Here is an 8,026-nt window from a genome sequence, read left to right as displayed (position 1 = left end):
TCACAACCAGGCGACCAATATACCTGTGCTGGTGCATGGGGGCTGCAACTATTCCTGACCCCACACCAACCTTCCAGCAGACACATGACTGCTGTTTCTTCACTTCTGCCTTCCCAGCCTTCTGCAGAATTTTCTGGGGGCCTAGAGGCATCTAGGGAACGTAGGATTCTGGGAAATGTAGTTCCAGCTTAGCAAAATGAACACAGCACAAAGCCAGAATATCCCAAAGTCAACAAATCACAAGTTATTTTTTCCCTGTGTGTATTCTCAGTTGTCCAAGCATCATTTATTGAAATTCTCCATTAGTATTGTCAAAAAATCTGCTGACTGTGTGAGTGTGAATGTATTTCTGGGTTCTTGCCTAAGAAGCTTTGGTTTCCCATCTTTGAGTCAAGATGATCAGGAACACGCCATACATGCAAGTCCCTTGGGTCATAAGCTATCTAATAAGGTGCTTCCTTATAGTCTGCTATTCTTACATAAAATCTAAAGACTCATATGGCAAATCCAGCTTCAATCTTGGCTATCACAGACTAGTCTGTCTTCTTCCTGGACAGTTCCACCTAAATCTTGTTCTTGCTCTGCTGAGCTAGCTGATTTCTAACATCTACTGTCAAGTCAAAACTCATTGAAACTGGAAAGTTTGGGTTGAGATTCCAACACTTGCCACAGTGAGAATTTTTTTTTGAATTTTCTGAAGACCTTTGTGTGTGTATGCTCATGGAATGCCCAGGTCTCCCTTCATTTCGTGTTCCATACTAAATACACCTGTATCATCATAAACCCATTCCTTACTCAAGCAAATGATATATAGTTTCCTAGACATAAACTTTTGACTTCTCAGAATCCCACATTTGCAATGATGTTATCATAATTCACTGTGATGTCCCAGCATTGTAATTGATAAATAGTTAAGTCAAATTGAACTGACATGAATTTAAGGAGTAGGAGGAAGAGGATATGATCCATGTTCTGGGGACATTGTATCTATTATGAGGTGCCCAATATTATCCCTTTTTTGCAGATGAGGAAATTAAGATCTAGAGAGATTAGGTCAATTGCCCAAGGTCGGACAATTATTACTTGGAATTGAAGCTCATGGATTCTAAGATTTGGATAAAGCCTGCATTCTTTCCACAGTATCATGATGCTACCTTGAATTGAAACAAATATACATTGAATAAAAGTGAATTGAATTGAATGGTATTGAGCTAAAGTGGAAAATCCACCTCAGTGCAGAGATATGGGGCTCTAGACACTGTAGTGTTAATTATGCTATATCATTACAGCCAACACCCATCACCATATGCCTATTTCCTAAGGGTGATTCTTTAAAATATTGAACTCTTAATATGTTTTTAATCTACTTTTATTAATAAAAGTTTTAGCTAATAAAAAAAGTTTTGAACCAAACTCTTGGGTGATTTATATTGCTGTAGTAACACCTATCTCTGTCTTTGTGAGAATGGCTCCTTTGATTTCAGAGTGCGGGAGAGAGGCCTGATTAGGATTGGTGCATGATACTTCTGGTCTTATTTGACCTGTTTACAGGACGCAGAGCTGCCTGGAATGATAATTGCAATATGAATAGTTGCTGGTGCATCAGTTACCAAGAGAGGACTTGTAAGAGGCAGGTTTCATAACTGCTTAAGTTACCCCATCCTTTGACCCAGAAAACTTAGGGAAAAAGCAACAACTTGTAATTCCATCATTGTGGAATGTTACTTACAGACTGTTTTTGAAATAGATCAGGTACAGCTGACTCATTTCTCAGAAAAGGAAACAATGCAAGTACCTCAAACTGATCTTACAATTTATACAGAATCTTCACTCACACAATATCTCATCTATTCTATCTCTGCAGTCTCTTCCCTAGGAGGTGAGTTGTCTAAGGTCACCTGGTTAATTAGTGACAATGAAAATGAAGTATTAGGTTTATTAAATGTGTGTTTTTTACTAAGATGTTTGCTTAGCAAATATATATCGTACAGAATCCAGTAGATATTGTTCTTAGAATGTTGGGTTGACATGGCAAAAAGAGAACGTGAAATAGGCAATAAATGCTGAATTGCCCTCAATCTGCAGACAGTCTATTATCAAAGAAAAAGCATTGCCAGTACCAAGTGGGAAGGGACAAGTGCCTTGGAGTGGTTCTAATCATTTTCTGGGGGAATTTAAGTATCTCAGTGAAGAGAAAGATTCTCAAGGATTTCTAAGGGGGGGGGACCATTTGAGTAGATGTTTATAGATACATAGGATTTGAATATTTAGGTATAGAGCATATAAAGCAGAAGGAAATGTTCTAGAGAGTAACAACAGGCAGGAAATATGAGCCACGGAGAAAACAATGAAGACACTTTCTTAATTCTCAGTCACATCATCTTTTCTTATTTTAATGTCTAGACTACCACGAGATATCTTAGAATCAATTCAGAAGAAACTTACCAGCCATCAGGCTCTGGAATAAGATGTGTATTAAATGAATGATGGACTGTGCAGTCAGTGGTGTCCCTTGGTCAAGGACTTGCAACTTGCAACAAAATCAAGGGTAAATGAATAAAGGCAGAATCTCTGATTCAACATTTAAGTTGTGGAGAATCATAACAGATAATTGTTGTGGAGAATCATAATCTCTCATAAGAGATTAAGGTTGTTGAGACTTTATCATAAGGGCAATCAGGAGACACTGAAGGTGTTTTGAGTAATAGGATAAGAATTGTTTTTGGGAAATTAAATGGACAGCAATATATAAGTAGGATGAAAATAAAAAGATAGTAAGTAGGTAGGATGCTGAGAGGTGATTAAAATAGTTAAGGAAAGAAATAATCTAAACCATTGATTTGGTTACTAAACAGCAAACCATCTCCAAATGCAGCAGCTTAAGCCAACCTTCATGTATTCATTCTTTAATTCTACAGATTGGCAATTTGGACTGATTCTATCTGGACAGTTCTTTTGGTTTCAGTGAACTATCAGAGCTATTTGGTCTAGGATGGCTTCATTTGGGATAGCTTGTCACTGCTCCATGATTTTTCATCATCCAGCAAGCTAGCTCAGGCTCCTGAGGCTGGGAAGAGTTTCTACAAGGAGAAAATTGTCAAGGTCTGGTGAAGCTTTGGCTTCTAACAGGTGTGGTGTCACTTCCACTGTGTTCTGTTCATCAGTGCAAGTTCAAGTTCAGACCAGATACAAAGGGAGGGAAAGCAGAGTCCACCTTTTGATTCAGTAGCTTCAAAGTCATATTGCAAAGGGGTGTGAATAAAAGGGAGGATGGGAAATAAATATAGCCACTTCCCCCCAGCAATCTGCCACACTCCCCAGTGTTTTATTTCCTTCATTGTTATTTTTTTAGTTATTATTTTTTGTCACTATGTGAGAAATATAGCAGAAAAAGCCATTTTCTGGAACATATATTATTAATAATTTCTATTTAATTGTCACTGTCCTTGCTCAAAAGAAGTAAGGAAATATTGTTTTGTCTGTAGTTTAAAATTAACTCATTCTATCCTGATGAGTCAATCTATAATTTTAAAGCTGAAACATTTGGCTTACACCATATATAATAATATTAATTAATGTGATTTTATGGACTATATTTGCCTTCTTTTTTTTCTCCTATGTTCAAATTACATTATAATAAACACATCATACTAGCCTTAGTAAGTGAAAAATATAAATCAAAGGAGGCCCATTAAAGAAACATGTTAGAAAAATATTTGGTACTTAAATATTGGAATTGCTTTTGACCCAGAATTTCACTGACCCACTCATTTGAAGATGATTTTCTTTCAATCTTTCTCATTTCATTGGTAGGTTTGTTTTTAAAGATCTTGATAAGTCAAAGAAAACCTTTCTAATACATTTCATGAACTAGGAGGGGCAGGATAAAATATAATTGTCTATCTTAGGAAAATTTCCTTTCAATGTGAGGCCAAAAGAAAAGTTTCCTTCCACATCCATTTTACAAACATCATTTCATGTAGCTATGCCTCTGGTTTTCATATAGTTGCCTTCTTGAACTTTAAACATTTACAAAGTATATGGTTAGATAGAAATATCTAGAATCCCATTTCATGAGAGTAAACATTCTTACCAGATCGCGTGTCCTCATTTTCTACCTACTTATTGAGCCTGTCCCTCCTGTTCATGGCTACTGCCATTTCTCCAGTTCAGATCTTCATCACTTGTCTTCTGGACAAGTGAAGTAGCCTCTTGACTGATACCCCTGTTCTCAGCTTTTCCTGCTTTGTAATGTATCCTTTTGTTTCTTTTCTCCTCAGATTATTTACAAAGAATTAATGGCCTGGCCAGGTATTCTTTTTTTTTATATGTAGTTTATATATGTATATACCCACATGCATATATCTCTATTATTTTAGATTCTTTTCCATTACAGATTATTATAAGATATCAGGTATAGTTCCCTATGCTATACAGTAGATCTTTGTTGGTTATCTATTTCATTTATAGTAGTTCATATCTATTAATCCCAAACTCTTAATTATCCCTTGCTTTTCTTTCCTCTTTGGTAACTATAAGTTTGTTTTCTGTGTCTGTGAGTCTATTTCTGTTTCTTAAATAGGTTCATTTGTGTCATATTTTAGATTCCACATATTATTGATCTCATATGATATTTGTCTTTCTCTTTCGACTTACTTCACTTAGCATGATACTCTCTAGATCTATCCATGTTGCTGCAGATGGCATTATTTCATTCCTTTTTATGGCTGAGTAATATTCCATTGTATATATGTATCACATCTTCTTTATCCATATATCTGTTGATGGACATTTAGGTTGCTTCCATGTCTTGGCTATTGTAAATCATACTGCTATGAACACTGGGATGCATGTATCTTGTCAAATTATGATTTTCTCTGGATAGTGCCCAGAAGTGAGATTGCCAGATCATATGGCAGTTCTATATTTAGTTTTTTTTTTTTTTTTTTTTTTTTTTTTTGGTCTTTTTGCCATTTCTTGGGCTGCTCCCGTGGCATATGGAGGTTCCCAGGCTAGGGGTTGAATCGGAGCTGTAGCCACTGGCCTATGCCAGAGCCACAGCCACAAGGGATCCGAGCCGTGTCTGCAACCTACACCACAGCTCACGGCAACGCCAGATCGTTAACCCACTGAGCAAGCGCAGGGACCGAACCCGCAACCTCATGGTTCCTAGTCGGATTCGTTAACCACTGCGCCACAACGGGAACTCCTATATTTAGTTTTTTGAAGGAACATCCATAATGTTCTCCATCATGGTTGCACCAATTTATTTTCCTACTAACAGTGTAGGAGGGTTCCCTTTTATCTACATCCTCTCCAGCACTTATTGTTTGTAGATTTTTTGATGATGGCCATTCTGACTGGTGTAAGGTGATACCTCATTGTAGTTTTGATTTGCATTTTTCTAATAATTAGTGATATTGAGCATTTTTTGTATGTGCTTTTTGGCCATCTGTCAATCTTCTTTGGAGAAATGTCTATTTAGACCTGACAATTTTTAATTGGGTTTTTATTTTTTGATATAAAGCTGTGTGAGATTTTTGTATTTTTAGAGATTAATTCCTATCAGTCACTTCATTTGCAAAGGTTTTCTTCCATTCTGTAGGTTATCTTTTCATTTTGTTTATGGTTTCCTTTTCTCTGCAAAACCTTTTGAATTTAACTAGGTCCCATTTATTTATTTTTGTCTTTATTTTGGTTACTCTTGGAGGTGAATCTAAAAAAATATTGCTACAATTATGTCAAAGAATTTTCTGCCTATATTGCCCTCTAAGAGTTTTATAGTATTTGGCCTTATGTTTAAGTCTTTAATCCATTTTGAGTTTATTTTTGGGCATGGTGTAAGAGAATGTTCTACTTTCATTCTTTTACATGTAGCTGTCCAGTTTTCCAAACACTGCATATTGAAGAGGCTATCTTTTCTCTATTGTATATTATCTTCTTTTTCATATATTGATTGACCATATGTGTGTGGGGGTTTATTTCTGCACTTTCTATGCTTATCCACTGATCTATATGTCTGTATTTGTGCCAGTACCATACTGTTTTGATGACTGTAGCTGTGTAGTATAGTTGAAAGTCAAAGAGCCTGATTCCTCAAGCTCCATTTTGCTTTCTCAAGATTGCTTTGACTACTGGGGGTCTTTTCTGTTTCCACACAAATTAAAATTTTTTTTCTAATTCTCTGAAAAATGTCATTGGTAATTTGATAGAGATTACATTGAATCTGTAGATTGCCTTGGGGAGTATAATCACTTTAATTATATTGATTCTTCTAATTCAAGACCATGATATATCTTTCCATATGTTTGTGCAATCTTTGATTTCCTTTAGAAGAGTCTTATAGTTTTCAGGTCTTAGGAATCTTTGGGTAGGTTTATTCTTAGGCATTTTATTCTCTTGATGTGATGGTAAATGGGATTGTTTTCTTAATTTCTCTTTCTGATATTTCATTGTTAGGGTATAAGAATGCAAGTGATTTCTGTGTATTAATTTTGTATGCTGCAACTTTACTGAATTTATTAATGAGCTCTGGTAGTTTTCTGGCAGCATCTTTAGGATTCCTATTTTAATCCAGAGTCCCCCCAATTTATTTGTACAAAAACATATTAAAAAAAATTAACATATTGTATTTTCTCTCAGAACAAGTATTGAAAAAATATCCTTTGGGAAATGAGATCCTATGCCTTTAGTAGAGTTATCTCTTAAAAATAATACTCTTTATTTTTAAATTAATCTTATTATTTATTTGTTGATAAATGTTTTTTGGAATTCTTACATGTTTGAGACATTCTTCCAGGTGCTTGAACTTGAAAGATGCCTCAAACTTAAGTTCTGACCTCAGGAAAGTTGCAGACTTAGAGGGGAAATTTGTGCTTGTTTTGACAACATATGTATTAATATAAGAGCAGTACAGAGAGAACTGGCACAAATCCTATACAAGGATTATATGAAAATTTATGAGGAATTTCACATTTTTCTCTTAAAAGTTTATACTTTTACTTTAAGAGAATGATCAATGCAAGGATATTCTCTTCCATCATTTCTATCCTATATTGTAGTAGAAGTTTAAGAAAGTGAAATAAGGCAAGAAAAGGCATAAAGATTAGAAAAAAGAATTAAAACTGTTAATATTTGCAGATCACATGATTGTATAGTGAATCATAAAGAATATACAAAACATCTACTAGACCTAATAGTGAGTTTAGCAAGGTCACTGTATACAAAGTTAATATAACCAGAGGAAATATTTAGAAAATCAAAGTTTTAAAGTTCCATTTAAAGTTCCATTTATAGCATCAAAAAACATATACCCTTTAAGGATAAATGCAGCAATACATTAAAAACCTCTACATTGAATCCACAAAAGATTAACAAGAACAAAGAAATCATTAATAAAGGGTGAGATATACTATGCTCATGGATTGGAAGATTCAATGCAGTTGAAATGTCAGTTCTCTTCAAGTTGTTGTGCAGATTTAATACAAGTTAATCATGAAGTTATATAAGCCATTCCAAAATTCACATGGAAGTGCAAATAACCTAGAAGAGTAAAAACAACCTTGAAAAAGAAAAACAATATGGGAAGGCTTACATTCTTAACTTAAAGTGTTACTTGTTATGAAGCTAAATTAATCAAGACAGTGTGGTATTTGTGAAAGGATAGTTAAATAAAATGGAATAGAGATCCCAGAAATACATCCACACTGACATAGTCAACAGATTTTTGACAATACTACTGGAGAAATTCAGTAAATGATGCTTGGACAACTGAGAATAACATGGAAAAAAATAACTTTGGCTTCTACATCATGCCATATGTTAATTTGGATCATAGACCTAATTTTAAAATCTAAACTTATAAAGCTTATAAAAGAAAACCTAAGAAAATATCTTCACTACTGAGGATTTGGGGAGATATTATTTTCAAAATGTATTTGGCACAAAACAAAGAATTTGTATCCAACAATTCAGTAATAAAAAGACAAATAATTCAATGAAAAAGACCTGAACAGAGACTTCACAA

At 34.6% G+C, this 8,026-nt stretch overlaps 1 non-coding gene across 1 annotated transcript; it reads left to right on the top strand.

Annotated features, from left to right (window-relative positions):
- The first annotated feature begins 6,872 nt into the window (after positions 1-6,872).
- Positions 6,873-6,979, top strand: LOC146397204 (U6 spliceosomal RNA). The gene has a single exon (XR_014825361.1). It is a non-coding gene; the product is annotated as a U6 spliceosomal RNA (small nuclear RNA).
- Positions 6,980-8,026: the final 1,047 nt, after the last annotated feature.

Source organism: Sus scrofa, chromosome 13, assembly GCF_054392235.1.
Source record: "Sus scrofa isolate SSC_HxYL_T2T_F1_AM1 chromosome 13, Sscrofa_HxYL_maternal_Yorkshire_Landrace_v2.0, whole genome shotgun sequence".
Classification (NCBI taxonomy): domain Eukaryota; kingdom Metazoa; phylum Chordata; class Mammalia; order Artiodactyla; family Suidae; genus Sus; species Sus scrofa.
This window is presented reverse-complemented; position numbering and strand designations above follow the sequence as displayed.